General features: G+C 36.7%; 1 protein-coding gene across 7 annotated transcripts in view; it reads right to left on the bottom strand.

Moving 5' to 3' along the window:
- LOC129746615 (soluble guanylate cyclase 89Da-like) overlaps positions 1 to 27,390 on the bottom strand; it is a 52,423-nt gene extending 25,033 nt beyond the window's left edge. For 4 of the 7 annotated variants that reach the window (XM_055740397.1, XM_055740414.1, XM_055740431.1 and 1 more), the window contains exon 1: positions 20,548 to 20,894. The gene's annotated coding sequence lies outside the window, so the exon portion shown is untranslated. Of the gene's footprint in view, positions 1 to 20,547; positions 20,895 to 26,520; positions 27,258 to 27,326 lie in introns of those variants that run through there. The other 3 variants (XM_055740407.1, XM_055740424.1, XM_055740388.1) reach the window with 3 other exon arrangements.
- Between the last annotated feature and the right edge of the window lie 162 nt (positions 27,391 to 27,552).

Below are 27,552 nucleotides of genomic sequence, written 5' to 3'. Positions count from 1 at the left end.
TAAAAAACACGTAACTAAAGCTTAGTTCTTTTAGAAATGGGACAGTTACGAATGCGTGTATCTCAAAAACCTTTCGTTTGATCTGAATACTTCCTATGAAGGAAATGCAGATAATCTTATGGTAATTTATGAAAAAAATTGAAAAAAAATTATTTTTTGTTTTTTCGTAAGATTAAATTCTACTTTATTCTTGATACCTCCCATCAGCCAGCGCACACTTTTTTCAGTTATGATATTGATCAGTTTTTCAAACTCATACTTCGTCTAATCTGTTTTTTAGGTGGCTACATCCTCCTTCTTCAATTTCTACTACTTTTCGGACCAGTACTACTCTTTTAAAAGAAACTGAGGACAATTAAGTGGATACAGCTGTTTCGAGATTAACAAATTTGATTATTTTTGAGCCACTTTTTGAGCGTTTTTAATGGAATTTTTGCTGGAAAAATCTTGCAATAAAGAAGTAAACCATCATGAGATTGAACTTAAAGTATAATCGGTTAGTATAGATCATAGGTTGCGAAGCGTACTTAAAAGATTACTCTTCTTAGGCTTTGAAAACAGTGAAAACCATAGTTTTCGTTTTAATTTTTTTTGTTTTTTTCCACAGGAGCAGAATTTTGGCAAATCGTTATATTTTATACAAAATAACCAGCAAATACGTACTTTAATATACTAAGAACCTTGCCACGAGCAGACATGGTATAGGATTCAAACGCTGGAATTTGTTTAAAATAGGGTCTTTCATAAGTTTTTTCGTTCATCAGAAATCATTTGTCCCATAGCTTCGGAATCGGCTATACAGCTTACGAGCTGTGGAATTAGCAAAAAAATTGTTGTTTGAGGTGAGGTTTGAATGACTCATTACCAGGTAACACTTTCAGCTTATCGGAGAAAAAAAAATTGGAAATTTCAGCGATCAATCCTTAGTTTTTCGTTTATTGAATATTAAAAATGCTGGAATGAGACTTGACTTCCCTGATTACCCTTAACCCTAGTTGCCGATCATGTGCTTCACTTTAATGATTGATTTGAACTTTGTGGACATTTTTGACAGTATTTGCATACTTTTCCACCACTCACACACAGTAATTTTTCGAATAATCAACGGTTTTGTCAGCTATCAATTTGGTAATGATGGATTTTGAATGAAATTGTGCAAAAATATTTTTTCCTTTTTTTCTTGCATCGTAAATATCTCAAAAACGACGTGAATTTAAAATTTTGGAAAAAAACGGTCGGTTAGTCCTTTTTACAGACAACAAAATGCTGTTAAAACTTTGCATTTCCGATTACTAGTAAACGAGCTATAAACAAAAGAAAGTGTCCCATTTCTAAAAGAACTAAGCTTTATTCAGGCGATGACTACTTCGATCGATTTGTCTCAAAAAGTCCAAACATACCTTTTTCTCAATAAATCGAAAAAAATAGGGGAATTGAGGTTAAAACTGGCCAAAACTGGCCAATTTCCGATGCATGCGGTGGCTCAAATAACCTTTGGATTGCTCGGAAAAAAAATCACACAAGATAAATGTCATTTGGTTGAAAATGTTCAATTCCGGATCTTCTTTTTTATTAAAAAAAAATTAAAAATATAGTGGAATCGGTGGTAAAAAAAAACTTCATTTTCCGATGTGTGCTATGACTCAATTAGCCTTAATTTGATTCTTCGGAAAAAAAACACACTAGATAGGTTTCATTTACTCCAAAATCTTCCAGTCCGAAAAAGCTTTTTCTGAACCATATTGTATATGTTGGGAAGCTGGAGGTAAAACGGCCATTACTTCAGATTCCGATACGTAAGATGACTCAAACAGTCTTCAATCGCTTCCTCGGAAAAAATAACACAAAACAAAGCTCATTTGGTTCAAAATTTTGAAGTGTGGTGGCCCAAACAGTCTTCATTCGTTTACTCGGAATACAAATCACACAAGTTGTGTGTTTGTTCAACATTTTTTAGTCCAAATCAGTGTTTTTTTTTCCTGAATTGTTAACAAAATGGGGCAATGAGGAGCTAAAAAGGGATTGCATCTCCGTCTGCAAGCTCTTGCGGCGTTTAAAAATATGTCCAATCGATTTGCCGGACATTTTCACTTGAGGAAAGTATATTTTCATAGATTTTGTTCGTGTGGGCGGAAAGATATTGAATTTCTTGGCGGTTTATACCCTTTTTCCCCATTGTGCGTGCCTTTAATCAGTTTCTCGATACGACTAGAGGCGCTACAAAAGAAAATAATAAGTATCGGGCCATTTTCAAACCTCACCAACAAACTTTCATAACTTAATTTACCGCTTCAAACTAATTTTAAATATTTTAAAAGGTATTTTAATTATAAAAACATGTTGTTCTGATTAAGGAATCGAAAAACTTCAAGACTATGGATCAAATTTTGATCAAATTTTGATGGAAAAACTGTCCAAATACGGGTATTTGGCAAAATTTTCAAACCAAAATCCGTGCAAGTCAAGACATTTTTTAACAACAATCAAGAAAAAAAATATTCGAATTTTCTTATCGGAACACATCGGCAGATTTTAGTTTTATTTCAGGCTTCCAAAAAATAGTTCAAGATTATTTTGATAAAACTTGCTCCAAAAAAAAATTTTTTTTAACAAAACAATCAATCGCTCGATGTCAATTTATTGTTTTGTTTTTTTTTTCACGCAATTCGGGCATCCGGACCTTTCCCTTTTTTTGTATTAAATGTCCGGGGTAAAAGCGGGAAAGATTAACCAAATTACACACCCATTACTTCGGCATTGGATTGATTGGAAGAAACCATCATAAACTAAAACAAAATGGCAGAAAAAATTGAGCGATAGTTTGTTCAGGCATTACCGATTCGGATTATCTTACGCGTTTTTTGTTAAAATAGCTTGTAACTGAATTTAATGAATGAATGTGAAAAAACTTTTATAAAGCTTCCTAAATAAACCAAATAGTAATTGAAAAATAACAAAAACACACTGATTGAACTGAATGCAAGTAAAAATTCCACACATAATTCCATAATTATGTGAAATTTTTATTTATAAATTTTTGTATTTCAATTTATAATCAGTGATTTTATCATTGCTGTAAAGATAACAGCTGCAAAATCTTTCCATTTAAACTTGTGAGAAAATCAGGCTGAGTAACATTCGATTCTTCATATCCCACCACGTTCGTGTTTTGCCTCCAACCGTAATCCGATTACCCGTTTTCTGTATCTCGATGGCAAACAGTCCCATTCAAGCCTCCGATATACATAGGAAATCCTTTCCATTAAACCGGAAGCTTGATTCATTAATGGAAACCTATTTTTGGACGATAACGACGGCAGCGGCATTTATGTTTATGCCATCTGCCGTCAGCAATCATAAATATTTCGTTCCACGATGATTAACATTCGCATCATGATGACTCCTCGGTGTCGCCTAAGCCTAAGCCATCGAGGAAATTTCTGCGCCTCGTTTTAATCAAGTTGAGCGTATACTCTTTATGAGTGATAAGAAATTTTTGTTTTGGCTGACAACTCGAAAACGAGTGATCGAATTGAGCGACATAAGTAGATATGTTATAACCTTGAAAAAATGTCGATAGAAAGAAATTTATTCCTATTTCTGAACAGGTATCTCTTTTTTGACGTGTCTGATTTCGTCTAATCGAAAAGTAATTCCTCGAAAGTATCAACATCCTTCGTGGGCGAATAATCTTCACCGTTCCCATCTTGGGTGGGACAGATGGGTGGTCGAGTTCTTCGCCGAAATTGCCACAATTTTCGAAAAATAAAACGTTCGTCGAGGAGCTCCATTTACAAAATCCGCGACAAATGAAGGAGCTGGAAACACAAACCTTAAACAGTTTATCTTTTTTCGGTTATCTTTTGGCGTTTCGTTATCGCGACCGCGAGTCACAACACCACTTCGGTTTATTCGGAAGATGGGGCAATGGCATTTCAATCAATTTCTGATCCCAGCTTGTCGCCCGAGATGGAGTGCTGCGTAAGATTTTCTCAGAGGTTTGGCCCCTTTCCCGCTTTTCGAACGATAACAGAGCAACGTCTATTTATTTGGGGTTTGGTTTTCTCCTACCGGATGCCAACGGCAGGGATGTTAATCGTAGCTTGTTGAAAAATAGCTACAATATTTATGGTCAAAAATATTTGAAAAATCTGAATTTCCGAAAATCGAATTATTAAACTTCTATCAATACTAATGTTATGAAATCGCTTGGTACATCTTTGTACCTGAAAATTATCACATTTGCGTAGGTGATGGAAAGAATTAGATAAACATGAGGTATCAAAGAACGAAAGAACATAAGCCGTAAATAGAATGAATTTTTCGAAAAAGATACAACGGCTTACCGGCAGGACTTGAACCTGCAATCTTCGGATTATGTTCTTTCGTTCTTTGGTACCTCATGTTTCTCTTATTCTTTCCATCACCTACGAAAATGTAATCTTCTATGTTATTAAATAAGTCAAACCGTTTCAAAATCATATTACTAAATTTAACTTTGCCAACCCTGCTCAGCACTTTACAGGACATGGTGGATGGGAAAACATAAAAAGTGGAGGTGTCACATTGGCAAGTGAGATTTATGCAAAACGAGCGTGACGTATCACAAAGAAGTGGAGCTTTCGCCCAACTAAGCGAGTACAATCGGTTTTAAGATTTAATGCTTCGATGCGTAAAATTGGATACTTGACAGTGACATTCATGAGAATGAAACCTTAAAATTTATTCTTTACTTGAAATTGGCTTCCTGGAAAGCAGAATGTAAAAAAATTAAAAATATGAAATTTTTAAAATTTAGTTCTTTTAATCCTAGTTAATAATATTTTACCTGTATAAACAAACTGAACCAACTATCCAATTTTATTGACTGCAACCCAGGCGAATGATCGTTTTTCCCAATTGGCACGTTTCCAAAATTTTACAGAAAAGAATTTCCAACATGCCAACAACGACGACGCCTCACACGACAAGAAACCTTTCACGGTCAATTACCATTAAGGCATGCTGGAAAATTGCCGAAGTTGTACATTGAATGGAGTAGGAACTCCCGGAACAAAAAAAAAGTCCCCAAAAGACACCCCATGAGTAAATGAGATAACGGCACATTGTCGCACCCCGATAATTTCGATTCGCTTCCTGAGAGAAGGCTCTCCTGGGGACACCGGAAAACAAAATCTGTTTTGACTTTTTTGCCATTATTCCGGTGGCTCCAGCGAGGGACCAAAAATAAAAAAATTTAATTAAATTCCCGAACCAAGATTAAAGGTTTTCACCTCCCTTTGGTGGGTTGGATTCTGCGAGCGATGTTGTTGATGATGAATGGAACAACTTTTTGGCAGCGGAGATTTACATGGAAGAAACATTCCTGTAGCCGGTCAAAATGGTAAGGGACCGTAAGGAGATTCTTTCAGTGTATGAGCCCTTCTAGTTGGACCCTTCTATGTAGGGACGGATAGACAGCTTTCAAGGGAAAAAGCGTGTTGAAAGGCAGTGCGATATGATAACGTCAAGCGAGGGTGTTGATGAAAAATGAAGGATGTGTTTACTGTTGATCCTGGCAATTTTTTATTTGGTCTCCCTTTTTTACTCAATACGGCTTCTTGATGGAGTCGAGGTGAAATCGCTTGGAAGTGTGAAAACCACAATTTGGGCATCTGAAATGAGTGATGATGATTGGTACGGACAGGTGATACAAGAAACAATATAAAAGTGACTGGTGAGTTTGAATCTAAGTGTGAGCAGATAAGCGTCTTTTTGCAAGATGTCTTAGTTCAAAAGTTTCGTATTTTTTAAATTTTTCACCATACCATTGCCTTGGTTTTGTCTAAAGCAAAATTGGATTTGAGGTCAGAGTTTATAAGTTCTAACATTCATATAGAGTGTTCGGATCGAAAAGTGGAAAGTGGTCAACTTAAACTCGCCGTATTTTTTGCGACGAAACCTACGCTAAGGCAGTCTTCAGACAGCTTCCTGGACAAGAGTATTATACAGCAAACGGAGGGGGAAAGGTTGGCGACATTGGCCCTTATTCTGCGCCGCCCGTGAGGTGATGATAGTCGAGTCACCTAACTATCACTTGATTCTTGTCACTTTATTCCGATACTCAGTTTAAGTGAGGTGATACCAGGGGCCAGAGGGTAATTCTCAGCTGAGTGACTGTCAAACTTATGTTTTTGCTTTTTTTTATCGCAATTTAGTTTGATTCATTTTTGATCCGAATACCCTTTAATAACTCTCGTTTGAGATTTTTGGTCATATGACTTTCGAAAATAAATCCAAAGACACCGGACGACTACAGCCCTTTTTTGTGTCCATGAATTTAAAAAATTTAAAAAAAAAACAATATGTGCAACATAGAGCTTATAACTTCAGCTTTTTTCGTCTCCATGGTCAAGGCGTCGCGAGCCAACGTCACGAGAGGATAATAACCATGGCATAGCATACTGATCAGTGGGAATATTTTGGCGCGCATTTCTCAACCAAGCATATTTTCATTGCAAGTGGTGGCGCTATGAAGCCTTGGTGTGATTTTTTTTCTACTTGATCCCTAGCTCATTTGTACAGCACATGGTTATAAATGACACCTAGATGTGACCCAGATTGACATTTTGCCGATCAAATCAAAACCATATGAACGACTTTGAAAATTAAAACTTTTTTGATCGCGTGTTAATTAAAACGGCAATTGTTGTCTAAAAAATATGAATTAAATACTGAAGTGGGAAGATGAACAAACAATGTATAATAAAATAACCCTGAGGTTAGTCTTGATTCATATCGATAACACAATCCGATGAAAATGAACAGACACATGAACTGAACAAGAGCCTGTCCTTAATAGATTATATAGGATTTATGTTTTTAAACTCCGAATGCTCAGAACGTTTTGATTTTTAGTTAGCTATAGTGAAAGTTAACAATAAAATAAACCACTTTTCATAATAAAAAGTGAAGATATGCATTTTCTGGAAGATTTTTTAGTTAAGAAGGTAAACTAGCGCAAGTGCAAACGTTAAACTTTTTTTTAAAAAATGTATATATTATTTTTTCATCTATAAATTGTTGTGCCCAATAAACAATCTAACTAAATTCTGTTTGTTTACACACAATTTAAGTACGTACTAAATATGAAAAGTGTGTTTTTGTTTTACATATTTTGGCAACATTGAAAAAAACTTGTGATCCGCATTTTTGTTTAATTTTTTTTTTTTGTGAATGATATTACAGTGGCAGCAGTTTTTTTTATAAATTTTTATATGATCTGAAAGTGATGAAAATAATATTAACTCCTGTCGTTTCACACGGTGGAACAAGTTTAAACGTGCTTTTTAGCCATGAAACATCTACCTTTTAAAAATTTCCTCTCCAAAATGATTAAGATTTATGTGCGAAAGGCCAGAAAGGGGTATGCCGTGTGTTGAACCTGAAGTGGATATTCAAAATTAATGCTTTTGTAAACGAAGGTCATTTGCATAAACAGAATTCAGAAAAGTGGATTGTTGTGTTTTCACTTGCCTCAATAAACGAGACAAATGTTTACTTAGAACATCTTTTTGGCCAGATTTTTGAATATTTCACTTTTACCAAGAGTTTGTTGAGAACTGATTTAGTTATGCAACAAACAAAAATAAATTTGTTTTTAAGAATTACATATTTTTTAGATTTGTAAAAGTTCAACTATGATAAAATCCGCTAGCACTCGCCCCGATGTATCTGAATTGAAATTGAAATTGGAATTGAAGATTGAAATAATAAAAAAGAAGCAAAAGACATGTTGATAACTGTTACCCTTCTCGGCGCAAAAATCATTATTTTGAGGTTTTGTTTTATGTTAGCATGCAAATATTCATACTACTGTCGAAGCATGAATATTTTTTTGGATCCATTCAATTTTTGAAAATTTGCTTTTCAATCGATTGTCAATGAACAGATAAGGTCAGTAAGTTGAAATCTTGAAAAGTCTTAAAGAGACCCTCAGCACAAAAAAATGAAGTAAACCATTCTTTTCCTTGATTCATTGACTTATAGTTTATCCATATAGATTTAATTTGCACTTTTTGTTAAAACAAATAAAAATATAGTAATTTGCAGTATAAGAAGTCGCCAGATTTCCTACCATGACAAGTGCTGTTTGGCATCACTTCAAGTTGTAACGTGTCATGTCTACAACAAGTTTAGTACATGGCGGAAAAAAATATCAACATGATTTTAACAGGGGAAGGTATTTGAGTACGAGATATGTTTCTATTTACAAACCTTCCTGCATTGCAGTGTAAAGAAGGGAGCGACAAAGGGAGTTCCATATAAATTGAGTTGTATAGCTTGAAAACTTTTTAGCTAATCAAGGCTTCCGTACAAGTTTGTTGGCATAAATTGAGAACTTATCAAGCAAAAGGAAGAGAGGTTGTTTGGGTACGAAAAGTTTGCATATTATATTTGGCATAATTTGAAAATTTTTCAGACAAATAAAGCGAAATGTTGCGAATTTATAGTAGTTCGTGAGCACTTCTTGCATTGCAAGAGGAAAAAGGCTAAAAGGTCCATATAATTAAAACATACATATTGAAATACATAATTAGAAACTCTATGAAGCTCATAAAATCAGAATTAAAGTCTCAGATCTTAAGAAACAAATTTAGAGATCAATTCCAAGAAAATAATATTCAAACATATTTGTACTGAAGCTAGAAACTTCAGTTGTTGCTCTCTTTTCAAAGCATTTGCTTTTAAATTATGTTGAAATTTGGTTTGAAACGCTGTCTAGGAAATAAAACTGAGCTTCAATTATTTTAATAAATTTAATTAAGTTTTGAAAGGTGTAGCAAAGCACACCGGGTCAGCTAGTATACATTATATTTATAATAAACTAGCTGACCCGGTAAACTTCGTTTTACCTTCTTATGTAATCGTAATAAATGTTTGATTTCATCTACACGTCCTTAACTTCATCGTGCTAGCGAATCGATTCTTATGGAAATCGTAACAAATTAAGTTGAATTTGTATTTGAAAAGTGAGCTTCTTGAAACTATTATACAAACAATCTCTGACCCAAAAAACCCTCGGATACCAAATTTCACTTCATTCCGAGCGACCATTCATACGTGATGTTGTTACAAAGAAAACGCCTCCATTTTTATATATAAGATGTGAAGAAGAGATAACTTTGTATGAGGACCCTCCTTTCATCAAAAGTAAGATTCTTGAAACTATTATACAAACCATCTCTGATCCAAAAAACCCTCGGATACCAAATTTCACTTCATTCCGACCGACCATTCATACGTGATGTTGTTACAAAGAAAACGCCTCCATTTTTATATATAAGATACTCAAACGAGAAAAGCCTAGCATCCATTCGGCCTAACGATCATTTGACCTGGCGAACATTTGCTTAATGTCTTTTCGGCCTAACATCCATTTGGCCAAAAAATATTCGACCAAATAACCTTCGGTCAGATGTCGTATGCGACCTATTGTCTTATTCAGCCGAACATCCTTCGGCCTGTTAACATCTTCCGACCTGACGACCTTCGGTCGAATGTCCACCCCCAGTGAAACTTCCAACGGGAGTTAACTTTCGGAATTTTCGTAACAACAAGTTTCTGTTTATTTTTATACTTTCTTCAAATTAAAAATTAAAAATGAATTCTGATCATAACAATCCAAATCCTTAATTTTATTTTTTCCTTGATTGACAGAATGGAAAAAATAACTGCATAACAAGATCACTGAGAACCCTGAGAATTGATTTATGTCTGATTTCTTTAGCAAGAGTAAGACGTTCTGACGTGGAATTTCAACCATCCCACCATCGCATCCTACACACATAACTTCTCACACGCTTTCGCAAAAGGTTCATTTAAAATAATTCTCTTCAATGAAGCTGCAACATTCTTCATGCGTAGTAGGTATAGGTAGGAACCTCTATGGTTTGGTCCTTTCCTGCAGCAGCCGTTTTCTACCTTCGTTGCTTTTGACAGCTCATCTCCCGATGGGGACAGCCAAATTTTACCTTTCCTCTCAGTTTACTCTCACAGACTTACAGTTGCGTTCAGAAAAGAATGAAATCGCGTGAAGCTGCGCATTCACTTCCAACTTCGACAAGCTGTCATTTCTCTCTCGGTTGATATTTTTTCATGAAATTTTCACATAATCTAGTTCAACTATGCAACTAACGCTCTGCAAAATTTGAAAAATTTACAATGACTGGTAACAAAGATACGGCTATTCCCGTAAAAAAGGGAAATTTGGAGTTGCTTCACTAAATGTGCTGTATCTTGTACAGTTTTCATTTAAAAACCTTGAAAATTGGTCAAAAGATGTAAAAATGTTTGATCTAGTACCAGGCCAAGTTTCTTCGAAATCGATTAACGTGATCAAAAATTGTGCCGGGTTAAAACTGAGGTTCATTTTCGCCCAACGAACGATTTCATTCTTTTTTGGACGGATGTTTGTATAGAAAACATCTTCATCAATGTTTTCTTGGTTTTCTCTTTAACAAAATCAAAATTTATCACAAAGAATCTTATAAATTGTAAGGAACTTCATTCTTGCTTCGTTTAGAAATAAAAATTGTTTCAACAGAACTGGTACTTGAACACAGGAGCAAATATAATATTCGTTTTAATTGTGTATCAAATTTGTTTATCAGTATATTTAGCAGGTCATTTCTGAAACACTGTTCTTCTTATTTTGAACTCTGTTGACACACTTTCTATTCCTATATAAAGCACAAATGAAATTTCTATCAATTTACAACATTCGGTGAGATAAATTTTTATTTTGTGAAAGAAAAAACCAAGAAAACATTGATGAAGATGTTTTCTATACAAACATCCGTCCAAAAAAGAATGAAATCGTTCGTTGGGCGATAATGAACCTTATTTTCTAACAGGCTCAATTTTCGATCACGTTAATCGATTTCGACGAAACTTGGCCTGGTACTAGATCAAACATTTTTACATCTTTTGACCAATTTTCAAGATTTTTAAATGAAAACTGTACAAGATACAGCTAATTTAGTGAAGCAACTCCAAATTTCCCTTTGTTACGGGAATAGCCGTATCTTTGGTACCAGTCATTGTAAATTTTTCAAATTTTGCAGAACGTTAGTTAGATAGTGGAACTTGATTGTGTGAAAATTTCATGAAAAAATATCAACCGAGAGAGAAATGACAGCTTGTCGAAGTTGGAAGTGAGTGCGAAGCTTCACGCGATTTCATTCTTTTTTGAACGCAACTGTATCTCAAGGCGAAGGCAGGGTAGGAAGAAAAACCTTCCCAAATATACTGCAAAGTGTGTCGTATATTTCGGTCGTTATTTTTTTCTCCGTTCGCCGTTTTTTTTTGTCCTCTAAAATAAGGTGAAAAACCTTATAATCGCAATAAAATGGGGAAAAAATTGTAACGAAGAGGAAAGTCAGCCTGCAACGAGATTTCACTGTTAATGGTGTTCTGGGGAAGGAATATTGAGCAGAAAAAAAATGAAAATTCTGCAAGTTTATTTTCAAGCCCAGACTCGGCAAAACAGTCGAGCGTCTGGTGAAAATCCCCGGCAAAAAGACGGTTTGGGCTCGCTGTCACCTGAAATAAGAAACCTTTTCCCGGAAGCTGATCCCAACATTCACTGGGTGAATGGAAATCATTTCCTTGGTAGAGCGTTCACATGTTGCGGGTATGATTCGAGAGCATTTGTGAAAGGGTCAGTTGGGCGTCAAGCTTTCAGGTTGCGGTTTTTGCATTTCCTTCTGGATTTAACGATGTTGGGTTGAGTTTTTTTAAACTAAGCTTATTAAAAATCCGAACATTGTGGAAGTTTGAAAAGTTTAGAATTTTTTTCTGTTTAAAAAAAAATCGATTGTAATATTTGTAGAATTTAGAAGTCAGAATTCTTAAAACAAAGTTCAAATCATGATTCTTTATTTTGATAAGTCATATCAATTAATGAAAGTAGCCAATCAACTTTATTAATTAGCTCCCCATACGGAAAGAAAAACTTTAACGTTAAGCTCGCCTTATTTGATGAGAAATGTTTTTCCCCCCTGATCGGAAAGATTACAATCTTGGAAAGTTAGCTGTCGATGTCGATGGGAAAATCAAAAGTTTTCCCTTTGCTTTCATAGGATTTTTCCCATCTCCTCCCAAAATGTCTATTAAAGTCCAGAACAAAACATGGTTTGGAGCAGTTTTTTTTTCCTAGCTCACACCAACCATGAAACATGGGCATTCTGTGCCAGACCATATTGTCACGTTTTTCTCGGTAAAGTTTCGATATTTTCGGAGATAGAATTTGTACTTGTTTGTTCGTTCGTTCGAACATTCCGTCGTCGCGGGATGAGTTTTCCATTGATGTGATTATGGACGGAAATTAGACGTTAGCTTTGATCACATTATGAGCCATATTGGATTTTTTCTTCTCTAATACCAACCATCCTTTTGGCATCTCGCGTGTCTAATCGCTTTTGGGACTAACCGAGCTTGACAGTGTTAAGGAGATTACATTCTGAGTTTGGAGTTGTGAGTTTGATGCTGGTAGCAGAGATTGATTCATTTTTATGAGTTTTGGCATCATACATCTCTCGGAAAATTTTTATTTTCTTTTTCTAAAAGCCTATTGAGCAATTCAGTATGCTATTATTGTCCTTTTTATGAAAATATTTTTGGTTGCACCAAATTTTGTACAAATTAGTAGAGGAGTAATAGTCTTAACCAGGCCCGTGCGAAGGAACCGCTCATGGGGGGGGTTTTCAAAATTCAAAATTCAGAATCCATATTTTCAAGGTTAAGAATTATTCCTTTTTCAGGCAAGTCATCAATAATGTATTTAAAATGATGTTCCTTATCCTGAACTAGACATTTGCTTTAAAATAAATACTAAGAAGTCAAGTTTTCAAATTTAACTTCAACTTTTCCGAACACACAGAAAACGAATGCGATTTAAAGTTTTGATTTGAAACCAGAATTTAATGCTTCGGACAAAAGAATCATAGAAATAATCTAAATTCGAATTCAAAGATAAATTTCAGACCAAGTAAAAAATTTATCATGATTTAAAATTATTCAGCAAAACGATAATAATTCGTCTTAATCAACATTTCGTTTTTTCATTTTCAATTCAAGGCTTGATTTAAAAATTTCCTTGTATTATTTTGAATTTTAAGAAATATTTATTCACGATTTGAATTGCAAAATCATGATTAAGAAAAAAAATCCAATTTGAACTTATTTATTCAAAACATTTATTCGGAAGAATATAATCAAAACATTTACCTACTTGATGATTAAATAAAATTTGATACAAAGAAAAATATCTATATTATTTCAGAAGTTCCAGTGATCACAATCAGCAATAAAATCAGTTTTATATTCAAATTCTTCCAGTTATCAGGCTAAAAAAGTTTCAAAAGGTTAAACTACGTTTTTATATTCTTCAGAACACAAAAATTCAGAATTAAAAAACAATGAGTAGGTAACATATTTAAATTATTATAGATAAATTAAAAAAGGTTTGCCATTAAAATAATTAAATTTATGTGAAAATTATGAAAAAAAATTGAGCAAGTTTCATAAATATACTTATGAAAGGTTTTTTGAAAACCTTAAATACGAATCAAAGTCTGCTGATTGATTAAGATAAACAAAAATTAAAAAGGTTTTTTTGTGATTTTTGATAAGTAGGTTTTGACAAAATTTGCTCGGATATTTCCCAGATTTTGGACGACAAATTTGAAATAAAATGCCCGGATTTTGCCAGATTTTAAAATAAAATTGGTAATATATTTAATAAATACTAGTTATTTATTTATTAAATAATACAAATTAAGTTAAGTGAACAAGTAGGAGACTACTAAAACTTTTTCCGCCGAAACAAAAATTACTTGCGATCTTGGGGAAACTTGATAATTGATTTGAAGACTTTCTTTTTTTATGTTTTGAAGTTTTGTTTAAAAAAAAATTTCTTAAATGATTTTTCATTATTTTTAAAGGGGATTTCAACACCAAAGCTGTTTGACAAATACCTTGAGGCCTTGAGTAATTCATAAAAACTATTTTGAATATGGAGTTATTGATTCAGAAAAATGAGAAACAGGAAATACAATTGAGACTGAAATTGGTTTCTTGAGAAATATTTCATACCAGCATAAAATTTGAGATGACTTTTACCCTTTTTTAAGAATCAAAGTGATGTGTTATAAAGTCATCGATACTAGGTTTTGTTTTTATTTTACTAAATCTGTTGACTATCGTGAGTATACCTGTCACATGATTACCAACTTGTGATACTTATAATTTGTATTCTTTAAATGAATTTTAAAATTCAAATAGTTGGTTTCAAATTTTCGTTACACTTCTTATTAAAAATACGTTCCAAACACGAGTTAAGGTTTTTGTGTGTCAAGATTTGAGATTCAATACAAAAGGATAACTGAATTGCAAATCGAAATCTACAATTGATTAGATTAGTGAACGTCATATACAGTCGTAAAACGAAGTGTCTTAGACCTGGAGAGTGATTTTAGACTAAATTCCGCCGGAGGCGAGCCAATTTTCTGACATGTTTGTTAACAATTATTTTCAAACACCTTTTGGGATCAACTGATTTCCCGGTAAATTAATTTTTTGTACCGAAAATATGAATTGAAAATATCTCCATGGGGGGGGGGGTTAAACCCCTAAAACCCCCCCCGTTCGCACGGCCTTGGTCTTAACCCTCTTGAACCCAATTTTTTCACTTTAAAATTCACAGAAGCTTAGTTTTATGATAACAAAAATCTTTTACTTAACGAAATACTTTATAGCCGTGATATATATTTTTTTAAATTTTTCCTAAAATTGCATAACTACATGGGGCTAAGGAGCTTAATTTTTAGGTTCTTTTTCAATAATAGTTTTTACACATTTCAACATATTAATACTGAGCCATAGGTAGCTATATTTTTATGTATGTTGCCGACATCGAGATCTAGATCATAGGAGGCAGTGATACATATAAAAAAAATCATTATTATGTCAGACAGAGGAAAATTTACACGTGTTTTTTTTGCTTGTACGTATAAATCAAGGTGTTCTTTTGTAAATAGCTAGTTTTCCTACCACGGTCATAATTTGAACTTACCCCAGCGGAAACCTCCGGCAGGACAGGTAAAATCTGATAGATTACTTGAATAGTAGAGTCCGAGGTTTAATTGTCCTTAAAACCCAGAAGGTAAAACCAGTGCTTTAATATTTTTCGATTTGATTCCATACCTTCCCAACTCTGCCTTTCGACGCGGTTTATGTTTTATCTCTCCTTCCTAACTTAGGATTTTTTTTTTCTAAAAATTTATGCAGAATAGATTAGTAACTCTTTGACTAAACTGCCAATCATTTCTGAGACTGCCAAATTGATCATTTTTCGAAACATATCTCCATTTGCAGTTTTTTCATGTTTTGTTTTGGTTTCATTGATTGAATTTTTGTGTCATTTTAGTATATTTTTTTGTAATTTTCTGTAATTTGTTGTCACTTTTAGAGATGTAACAAATAGTGGTATTCGGCCAAGGGCGAAACCACGAATTCTCTTTTAACCTATTCGATGAAACGAATATTTGACCGAATTTTTAATTTTCAGATTTCAAGAGTTCAATTTCCTCTTAGCGCGATCTTTTTTAGGACGGATTATTTTTAAAATATAACCCTTATTGAAATCATATCGAATTACGTAAGCAACGTTCGAGTTGTATCTAAGCAACGAAAAAAATTATGTTCATTTTAAAATAAATTCTGAAAAATTGTTTTTGAATACAAAAACTAATAATTTTCAAAGAGGAAAATTAATTTTTTACTTGATTTAGCAGATGAAGTCTGTTTTACATAGAATCTTGTCGCATCTTTTCATTTACTGCAGCGCACCTAGTTGTCACATCGCGAACCTATTGACAGTGTTTTGATCCGGATGGTTTGTTTACTTAGTGATGAAAATTTCATCAACACTGAAGCAGTCAGTCAAAAGTTATCGACGATGGAACGCGAAAGGCGAGAGAAAATTCTGCACACCCATGTGGAGAAACCGACGTGATCAGGGGTAAAGATCGCGAAATTCCTGAAATATCTAAAATCGACTGTAAATTCGGTGCTGCAACGTTACCGGGAGACCCTTACGGTGGATCGAGCAAAACAAACCAGGCGGAAGCCGTGTGCAAAGGTAATCCGATCACTTCACAATAATCCTGGAATCTCCTTGCGTGATTTGTTCAAGACTGGAATCTCCTTGCGAAAAAGTTCATGACGAACCACAGTACAGCTCGACGAATTTGTTTGCGAGAAGACTTGCAGTCGTATCATGCAAGCAAACACCCCAACAGGACGCTGAAACAAAATCTGGTTGCAAACCAGGGCAAGGAAGTTGTACGAGAAAGTGTTGACCAAGTACAACGGATGCATTTTGATGGACGGCGAAACTTACGTCAAAATGGATTTTGGACAAATATCCGGTAGCAAATTTTACCTTGCGAAGCGTAAAGGGAATGTTGCGGGTAGATTCAAGTTTGTTTTCGCAGATAAATTTGCTCGTAAGTTGATGATTTGGCAAGGGATCTGTAGTTGTGGGAAGAAGACTAAGATTTTCATCACTGGGGACACAATGAATGGAAATGTTTACAAAGAAGAATGTCTCCAGAAAAGGATTTTGCCATTCATTCGGTCCCACAAAGGTCCGGTGAAGTTCTGGCCGGACCTGGCTGGCAAGCTGCCACTACAGCCGGGATGTCGTTAAGTGGTATAAGGAGTACAAGATCGATTTGTTGAGAAAAGTATCAATCCACCAAACTGTCCGGATTTTCGTCCCATCGAGAAATATTGGGCAATAGTTAAGGGCAAACTGAAGAAATGTGGCAGAGCCATGAAAAAACCCACTCAAATGGAAAAGTGGGGGAACAAGATGGCGAATGAGGTTACCAGCAGTACTGTGCAGAAAACGATGGGTGGTATCACAAAAAGTTCGAAAATTCATCCGAAAAGCTGACGAATGATTTTTATGTATTTTTTATCCTTAAAGTGCAATAACAATCCTTCAAAATGACAGTTTTACTTTTGTTGTACGTTATTTCTTTGCGGAGAAATGATCTATGTTATCCGACCAGATTTTATGTGAAACAGACTTTAATGTGAATACTTGTCAGCATTCTTCAGCACGCTCTATAGTAAAGTTGCCAGATTTTTTCAGCACGTATTCGAGCCGGACAAATTTTATATAAAAAAAACCTGGAAAAATCCAGGCATTCGATATAAAAATTGACGACTAAAAATCCGGACAATATTCGGGCAAATTTGGTCAAAACCTAGAAATTATCAAACAAAATCCAAGAAAAAAATGAAAACTAAAATTTGACATCAAAACTTATTGACAGATTTTCAATCGGCTTCCAAAAAACCTTTCAAGATTATTTTTATATAACTTGCTTAAAAAAATTCAATTTGGAGGAATAAATTTAAAAGAATACACACACACACACACATTTTTTTTTTTAATTAGCCAAATTCAGTGAATAATTCCGGCCAAAATCCGGGCTTTTTCAATGAGATCCAGGCAACCGGGCCGGACCGGACTGTTCCCATGTTTTGTATTAAATATCCGGGCAAACCCGGATAAAACCGGGCAATCTGGCAACCTTAAATTCCATAGTGAAAGATACACGGTAGAGATATTTTACTGAAAGCTTAAATTTTTGGTGTAGCTTTTCCAACTTTGATAAAATGTCCTACATCATTTGAAAAACTGTTCAGGTCTGTTATTGTTTAAATTTTCTAAATAAATATTCGGCCTATTCGGCCGAATATTCAGCTCAACTATTCGGTAGAGTATTCGATACATCTTTAGTCATTATGTGTAATTTTCAGTCGATTTTAAAATTTTGAACAATTTTTTTTAATAATTTTGTCACATTTTTTGACACATTTCTGTTTACTTTTGGTCTCAGTTCTGTTTCAGGCTTGTTTTTGTTTTGCCAAAATTAGTTTTTCTGTTTTGTTGTCTTTTGTATCATTCTTGTTCCATTTTATTCTCAATTCACTGATTTCCTCTAATTTTGTCTAATTTTTGACTGATTGCTGTCATTACTGAATATTTAAAATCACTAGGACCCTGAACGCAGGCACATTCTCAGATAAAGAAACATTTTACATTTTACAACTTTGAAACTCAACTTTTATTTTTCATATTTGACAGTCTCCTAAAATCTTCCCCGATTACAAGAAATTTGTTCATTTTATTTAATTTATTGGAAAATAATTTTCATTATATTTTCAATTCATTTTAAAAAAGCCCAATTTTTCACCCTTGTGATTCCTAAAATTAACTTATCAATTTTTCATTCCCGGCTAATCTTTCAGTTCGCTCAAGCTTGAGCAACATCGTTAACGTATTTTCGCCCAGAAACGACCACCATCCATCGTCGCAGAAATTAGTCGAAAATTTTGCCCCAATTAATTCATTATGCATGGAGCCACCGTACCGTACCGTATCCGGATTTTCGGAAATCCTCGGTCCCTCGTTTGCTTCTCATGTCGGTGAGAGCCCTGTCTCGTGGGAGCTGCTGTCTATTTTTTCTATAGATTTCATTCGAGGGGGCTCAAAATTACCTCATCAAAAAATTAAGACAGCTTCCCTGCTTTGAGATCTCGCCATAAGGTTTTCCTTTAAAAGGATATGTTTTTTTTTTCAATTTAAGAATAAGCTTTTGAGCTGAGTCATACTTCTTCTAAAAGCTTTGTGGGAGATTTGAAAAGTCAGGCTGATGAACTTTTACAAATTTTTTTTGGGACAATGATTTTCTTTTCACATATCCAACGAATTCAACTCCAATCGATGTAGCAGATGATTATGGACAGAACATAGTCTGTATCTGTATAGTTAGCACATCTGCTTGGGAAAACCATATGAAATTTATGCTCGGTTCAATATCTTTCTCATTGAATGGAAATCCATTCAAAGACTATCGTTTGCCCTTTTGAGACAGTCAGCATAAAAGAATATACTTTTGTCATATCTTTTCCCCGAAGATAAAAAGGAAGGCAAACTGCATAACCTGACCGGCGAACGACATTGGAACAGACAAGGTGAAAATTTCAATGCCAAGCTTCACTTCAAGCACTTCAGAGCTTCATGTTGACACATTACGGTTTGTAACACGAAAATCCATAGAATCGAATTTCTTTCTCACGGGTATCATTCGTCTGCGTTTTGTCCGTCGCCCGATGGCCTTGTTACAGTTTTTTGGGTGATTCTCTTTGAGTCTGAAGAAAGTTGTGCAAGGAAGAGTATTGGAAAAAAGCAATTCACTTCATATAATAATGGAAGCCGTACTTTTATATGTCTATTTCATTTGTAATGAAGTGGCAGATTTGAAAATTTCAATTTTTTTATATTTTTGACTGTTATTGTAATCGTTCTGAAAAACCTTAAAAGCTTCAAAAATTATTCAGATTCACCTTAACCTCAAATCAACAGAACACAAAATTTGACTCGAAAACTTTTCATTTCTTTCATGGCGAGCTCACAAGTTTCACTTTTCACGACCCAACTTCCAAGAAATGGCACGCTCTCGGCGGCAGAACTTTGGCCAACATTACACGATAACTGGTGGACGCACGTCTTGGGTTTAGCATTTTTTTTCCGTAGGAAGGTATGTTTTTGGTTAATGGTGGTAGTAAATCGAACGCAACTTGTGTTTCATTCGCGAGCAATTTTTTGTATGCCATCAATCGCGGACGACTTGTTTACGAGCGAAATAAGGTTTGAAGTGGTTAGAAAAAATACGGAACATTATTAAAACCTGGTTTCTTACGAATTAAAATTTAAAGAAATAGTGGCTCCAGAGAGTACTTCATTCAAAGTTCAATCATCTCAACGGTTCCGGAAACTGATCGATAGGAGTGGCTCCAGAGAGTGATGATCTATATTTTCTTGTAACTTCTACACAAATGTCATTTTGTCAATATTTTCAATATTGTCAATATTGTCATTTTTGTCATTTTTGTCATTTTTGTAATTTTTGTAATTTTTGCCATTTTTGTCATTTTTGTCATTTTTGTCATTTTTGTCATTTTTGTCATTTTTGTCATTTTTGTCATTTTTGTCATTTTTGTCATTTTTGTCATTTTTTGTCATTTTTGTCATTTTTGTCATTTTTGTCATTTTTGTCATTTTTGTCATTTTTGTCATTTTTGTCATTTTTGTCATTTTTGTCATTTTTGTCATTTTTGTCATTTTTGTCATTTTTGTCATTTTTGTCATTTTTGTCATTTTTGTCATTTTTGTCATTTTTGTCATTTTTGTCATTTTTGTCATTTTTTATCGTTTTAGTCTATTTTTTTTATTCTAAAGCACTAACAAAATTCCGTTTTCTGGTTAATGAGTTTCACCCAAAATTAGTCCCCTGATCCATCTTAATTACGTTCTTAACAGCACTTTCCCATCGATGGGTTTTACAACTTCCAAAACCAGGGAAAGGAAAGAAGCGAATAAAAAAACTTCCCCAACCGGAACTCGTTAATCCTTCGTAAACCCACCGGCTATCATCCATTCAACTTAACCGCCAAACCGTCAAAAATTCATAACACTTCTCCAATAGCTGCTGGAAACAACCTGTCGAAGCCACTTTTGCACCACATCCGAAGGGATTATCCGGCTTCCCTGCCACTGTCTTAGAGCACCGCTAGCACCAAAAAAAACCTCACAAAAATCGCCTGGGTTCTTGAATCTTTGCACCAGATAAAATGGAAACGTTTATTGCACAGCACCCGAAAAAAAACTAACACACCGGAACCGCAGAGAACTTACTTCCTTACGCACCAGAAGACCTAGCTCTTTTTCCCGTCCGGTCGCGGCGGTCGCTCGAAACCGACTGAATTCGCAGTCCACCGATGAGTGCTGTTTTTATAGCAAAACAGCCAATCGAACCGTTTGTTTTTCATGACACGAACGGCACGAAACGACACCTCTGATGTTTGAACGGGTTTCCCATAAAATGAACGTTGAACATCCCCAACTACAGGATTCCTATTTCCGGTTGGAGGTCAGCTCTAAGCCACCGCTGACCTATGGTGAGCCTTCGGGGGTGGTTTGAATTCTCCAGTTTTTTTTATCGTTTTAGAACCGGGGCAGCAGTTGCTTGATTGCTTCTAAACAGAGTAAGTCTGTGATAATGCCGAAAACGTGAGGAGCTAGTGCTTCTCCTACTAACTGGGGTTCGTGTTTATGGCAAACGAGTCGGCCGCCGAAAAAAAAGACAACTTCTTCCAAATTAAGCCGAACAAATATCTTTTTAATTGTGTGATGGTCTTTGACCGGGGCCGGACCGATTGGTGTCTTGTGGAGCAAAGATAATAACAGTTAAAGTCAATAGGATTGCACCCCGCTGCCCTCATAGAATTTTCGTCGAGGTGGGGGGTGGAAAAGCCACTGGCCTAGAAGAGGTTTGGTTGAGTGAGGACTGTCACCCATCGTGATACGGAAAACGAAGGAAGAAGGATCACTTCCCTTTGTTTAGTTGAATAATGATAAATTGGGTTGATTGATTGGAGTTTTTCTTCCGTTCATGGTGAAGGCTTGAAGGGACGATGTTTGTCGATATTATTGAGTACTTCCTCCTCGATTGTTTGTTTGAGGTTGTGAAATGCCACAGCCACTGCAGATTAAAAAGTATACTTTGTCAGTTTCACATCAGCTTTTTGTACTTTTCCCCCTGAGATTGAGATTCAAGGTTCAATGTGAAAGTTAGTGAAATCTTTTTACCTTCTTAACCAGTTGCTTTTACCTTGATTTTTGTGATATTCATGTCAGCTTTGAGATATGCTGCGTTCTAGCTTTAGTGAAGTCATCGAGTTTGCCTCAAGCTTAGGTTTTTATCGAGTAGTAAAATTGTAACGTTTAATCAAATTCGAGTTATAACCGGTTGGTTACAAATCGTTTGATTTTTGTTTAATTTTGTAGTTTTGTATATTTAGCTCTAGAAGATTCATGTTCCTTGCACAGTCTCACAACAAGATAGCACCACAGTAGGCTACATTTAACTGCTGGCTGCTGTCAATTAACAGAGGAGGCAAAGGAGGAAAGAAAAAGAGAACATGGAAGGCGAAAAGGAATCTTGCTTCCGGAAAATTCGCTCTCTTCTATACCAGGCGTCCGTGAGTTAAGTCCGTGTTGTGTTTAGTGTTCGGGTAATTCCAAGGAATTTGCCCGGAAACACTGGTTGACTTCTTCACGGCTCGGCCCGCAGATCCTTTGTGGTCTCGCGCCTAACCGTAAAAAAACATCATCATCGTCCTCGGGTTCTGAGGAACCCTAACTCCCAAGGAGGACTTCCATTCTCGGCCTGTTCGGATACGGGGCACTCTCGTGGGCAGGCCGATTAAACGCCAATGGAGGAAGACGCCTACAACAACTGAGTCCAGCAACGCCCGCTGGCGCCGACAGTTTCAGCAACCCGTTGATATGCCAATACATCGACGGCCCTCCTGCTTCCGGAACTGCATGGATTTCCGGAGCCACGACGTCGCGACGTAACAACACCTGCAGCAAACCCACGGTTAGTGAGTCCTTTTACACACCACATTACAGACAGAACATTGTTTTATACACACAGACGACACACCACATAAAAAACTATAGAAACATGAAATTTCCAGGTTTGTGTATTTTATTCGTAAAGTCCTTGGTTATCCAGTAGCCAGCCAGCCCTGAGGTTCCATACTCTTAGAGTACCTTGCCTTTGCTGGTCTATCCGCTGCTTTCCTATCTGTAACAGAGTAAAAAATGCTTAACCGGGTTTGTAAAAAGAAAACAAGCTGACAAGAAAATTCTCTGCAAACACTGCTTTGAAATCGCTAGTCGGAAAGTGCAGGACTGAAACGTCAACAAAAAAATGTTCATTCGTTTTGTTACACGCGGTCGCACCGGTCTCGGCGTCTAAGCGGCAGCACGAAAACCCCGGAAACTCAAGGAGGGCAGCACCTGCCATATCTCTTCCAATCGGTTCCGCTCGATTCCGATTACTGGACGCAACGTAGCCAACCTTCTCAAAGGAAACCATTCAACGAGGACGATTGCGCTCTCCTAGGACCTCATCGGGTTCGTCTACATTCTGGCTTTAGGAGACGGAGGCATCTGCACTTGACCTCAAAAAAAAAACTCTCCGGGTGGTTGTCTGATCCGTTGTTGCTGCTAGACCAAACATCACGACTGAACCGCGGTTGGTCTACGTAGAATTGTGTTCCAGAAGAAGCAGAAGGATTGGCCGACTCATGTAGTAGATTCTGAAACGAGAGAAGCAGCTCAAAACTGAAAGCCTCCTTTGATTGTTACGATTCCGGAACAGGAAGGTCTGCGAACCAATTGGATCTCTGATTTTGGATCATCCGATCGATAAGGCATCGAAGGAAGAACCATCTCCAGATTCAGAGCCCTCTGGGGTTCGTATTCTTTCAACTAGATTCGTTCTGGTTCGTCTGGTCGATAAGACATCGCGATGCATCGGAGGGAAATATCATCTCCGGACTCAAGTGCCTTCTCAGTTTGCCGTACGGCTAACTAAGTTCATTCTTGGAAGGGATTCCGGAGGAGAAATTCTGGATTTTCCGACAGACAAGACGTTGGAGGGAATAGCTTCTCCGGAGAGCCCTCTCGTGGGGTACGTTTCTGGATCGGGAAGGTCGGTGCAATATAGCTGCCGGTTCTCGTAGCCAGAGATGCCAATGTGCTGATTTTCGAAAATATGCATGATTTTGCCTGATTTTTGCGAATGTGATGAAAATGGGTATAAAGGAACTGGATTAGGTATCATTGCTGAAGTGAAAATGTAACTGAATCAATGCAATCGAAAGATTCCGAAAAATCGAAAAATTGGGGCGATGATAAACAAAAGGTTATCACATTGAGCGAAATTTCCGTTTCAAGGCAGATTTCTGATTGCTTCTTTCTGCAATCATTTTGGTTTTGTGAATATTCGTCGGATCATCGAAAGGAGTCGTGCTGAAACCCCAAGCAACCTAAAGTCGCGTTTTTACTTAAAGATGGAACTACGCAGTTCACATATGACTGAAAAAATTTTATACTGAAGCTTCTGGTGACTCATGTTACGTAAAAATTACTCAGAACCTTCAATCGTCTTTTAAATAGCTTTTGTAATAGAAACTATATGATTAAAATTATGATCAATGAGATTGACCGGCAATCTAGCAACCTGTTATCAGGTTGTCAGAGTAATCTGACAGGCGGATTTTTTTCGGCGCATAATAGGTTATTTATTTCATTTATTATTTCTCTTGGAGACTGAATAGCATTCTCTTAAGCCACTTGAACGAACTTCAAAAAACCTTTAAGAACTTAAATTTTTGGCTGATTAGCATTCTCTTCAGACAGAAAAGAGAGCTGATCAAGCTTCTATAAACCATTTTAAAGGGAATTCTTATTGCTTGGGACGGTACTCAAGTGCACCCAGGATTGGGCGAACAGCACCTGAAGATACGGACGGATTATTGAACTGAGGTGCAAGGAACCAAATCAACTTACGAGCAAATTTATCTGCGAAAACAAACTTGAATCTACCCGCAACATTCCCTTTACGCTTCGCAAGGTAAAATTTGTTACCGGATATTTGTCCAAAATCCATTTTCACGTAAGTTTCGTCGTCCATAAAAATGCATCCGTTGTATTTGGTCAACACTTTCTCGTACAACTTTCTTGCCCTGGTTTTGCAACCAGATTTTGTTTCAGCGTCCTGTTGGGGTGTTTGCTTGCATGATACGACTGCAAGCCTTCTCGCAAACAAATTCGTCGAGCTGTACTGTGGTTCGTCTTGAACTTTTTCGCCAAATCACGCAAGGAGATTCCAGTATTGTTGTGAACTGATCGAATTACCTTTGCTCGCAGCTTCCGGTCATACGTTCCACTTTTACGCCTGGTTTGTTTTACTCGATCCACCGTAAGGGTCTCCCGGTAACGTTGCAGCACCGAATTTACAGTCGATCTTGGATTTTTCAGGAATTTCGCGATCTTTACCCCTGACCACGTCGGTTTCTCCACGTGAGTGTGCAGAATTTTCTCTCGCCTTTCGCGTTCCATCGTCGATAACTTTTGACTGACTGCTTCAATCTTGATGAAATTTTCACCACTAAGTAAACAAACCATCCGGATCAAAACACTGTCAATAGATTCGTGATGTGACAACTAGGGGCGCTGCAGTAAATGAAAAGATGCGACCAGATTCTATGTGAAACAGACTTTAGGAGCGCTGACTGGTCTGTGCTAATCGGATAATTGTGTGGCCATGTCAGGACTACGATGGCCAAACAGGCTTCTACTACGCTATACACTCCGATACGGCTGCTTGCCGCTGTGGCCGATCCGGTGAGGGCCTTGCGAGCCCGAGCGCTGACGAGGGGAGAGAGGACGCCCGTGATCGAAGGGGGTGACGAGGAGGGACGGTGGATTGATGTACGGGGGGATAGCCGATGGGAAATATTGAACCATCGTGTATCTTTAATGTACTTCTGTAGGCAACGTAATGTAGCGCCACACATCCGATCGCAGAAACCTGCAAGACTATGCCGACTGAAGAATTTGACGATTTCAAGTCGATCTCAATCTAGCGGAAGTTGGGAATCGTTGTCGCACATTATATTTAACATTAAACTACGTGGGAGTTCTCACAGCGCCTATTCTTCGGCATAGCGTGAGTTAAGTTCTGATTACAGATCGATATTATCAACAAACTAAGTGGAAGTCCTCATTGCGCTTTAAAATCGATTCCGTTCTTGGCCTCAAGATTAACATTGATCATGGCAAAAGTCGTCATCGCGTCTCAAAATTGACATCGGTCCTGGCGGAAGTCCTCATTCCGCCTCAGAATTCATGATAAACTTTGCGGAAGTCCCGGTCACGCTTCAAAATTCACAACGAATTCGGCGGAAGTCCTTATCGCGCCTCGAAATACATTATAAATTAGGCAAAAGTTCTCATCGTGCCTCAAAATTCACAGCCAATTCAGTGGAAGTCCTCATCGCACTTCGAAACTCATCCTAAACCTGGCGAAAGTCCTCATCGCGCCTCGAAACTGATTATGAAACTGACGGAAGTCCTCATCGCGCCTCAAAATTCATAGTCAATTCGGCGGAAGTCCTCATCGCGCTTCGAAACTGATTATGAAACTGACGGAAGTCCTTATCGCGTCTCAAAATTCATAGTCAATTCGGCGGAAGTCTTCATCGCGCCTCGAAACTCATTATGAAACTGGCGGAAGTCCTCATCGCGCCTCAAAATTTACAGTCAACTCGGCGGAAGTCCTCATCGCACCTTAAAACTCATTTTAAACCTGGCGGAAGTCCTCTACGCGCCTCAAAATTTATAGTCATTCCGGCGGAAGTCCTCATCGCACCTCGAAATTCATCAAAAACCTGGTGGAAGTCCTCATCGCACCTCAAAATAATATCGATCTCGCCGGAAGTCCTCCTCGCGCCTTTTTAAACATTTAAATAAAAACTTACCGTTCCAAAACATCCAAAATCGGAATCATCCAAAAATGGTTAACTTAAGCACATCGAGCAAATATTTAAAATGGCTGCTACACAATAATGTCGGGTTAAATGCTGGTCCCAGAACTCCAATCTGCCTCGTTGATTCAGACAATAGGGTCTAAACCATCGAGGGCACGGCAAACTTGGTGTCTTTGCAAACTTCTTCAGCATCTCGTCCAGTGCTCCCAGCGCAGGCTCCACTAATGATGGTATCACCATGTATGTTAGTCTACTATCGTTAAAATTGGTCTTCTATCATTGGTTTTTTTCAGGATTTTGAATAGGATCTCTTTACATAGTTATTCTTGTGACCTTCTCTGGTATGGGAAACATTCCTGTCATCTTCTATTTGTTATCCAATGACTATTATTTGAAACTCTGTAATGGGAGTCTTATACTAACTCTACGTTCAGCCCCTTCTCTTTTGCCATCTTTTTCTAGAGATATTGTGCTTCGCGACAAGGATTGAGGATAATATAGGTTATTTCTTCCGGTTATACACTGCCGCTAGTGATAGTTTTCGGGCAAATGAGACCCTCAAGTGATGCTTTTGCTGCTGCAACAAAAAGTCTCGCCATTGATTCTCTTTCAATCGGACCATGATCTAGTCTCCGTCGATCTTTCACCAGTCTACCAGGACTGTTCGTACGTTATCTTCTGCCGTAATCTCGTCTAGGTTTTTGATCCGCATGCCCACTTCATCAAACCTTTTTCAGAATGTTTTTTTTTTTTAATTTTAATGGAAATACGAACAAATACTTCTAATCAATACTTACAAATCTGGCTATGAAACTGGTAAATAAACTTTTCAATCAACCTAATTGCTTTAAACTTTCTGACTTTGCACCTGTCAATCATAATAAACAAAGCAAACGCTTCAATTTTGTTTTACCGTTTGTTTCCAAATTGCGCGCTATGTGCCATCATAACGCTCTGAGTACCCTTCGGTCTCTTCCATCTCTTCGGATCTTCTTCGGCTTTTGTAGGAGAGAGCGGAGAAAA

Source organism: Uranotaenia lowii, chromosome 1 (assembly GCF_029784155.1).
Source record: "Uranotaenia lowii strain MFRU-FL chromosome 1, ASM2978415v1, whole genome shotgun sequence".
Classification (NCBI taxonomy): Eukaryota; Metazoa; Arthropoda; class Insecta; order Diptera; family Culicidae; genus Uranotaenia; species Uranotaenia lowii.
This window is presented reverse-complemented; position numbering and strand designations above follow the sequence as displayed.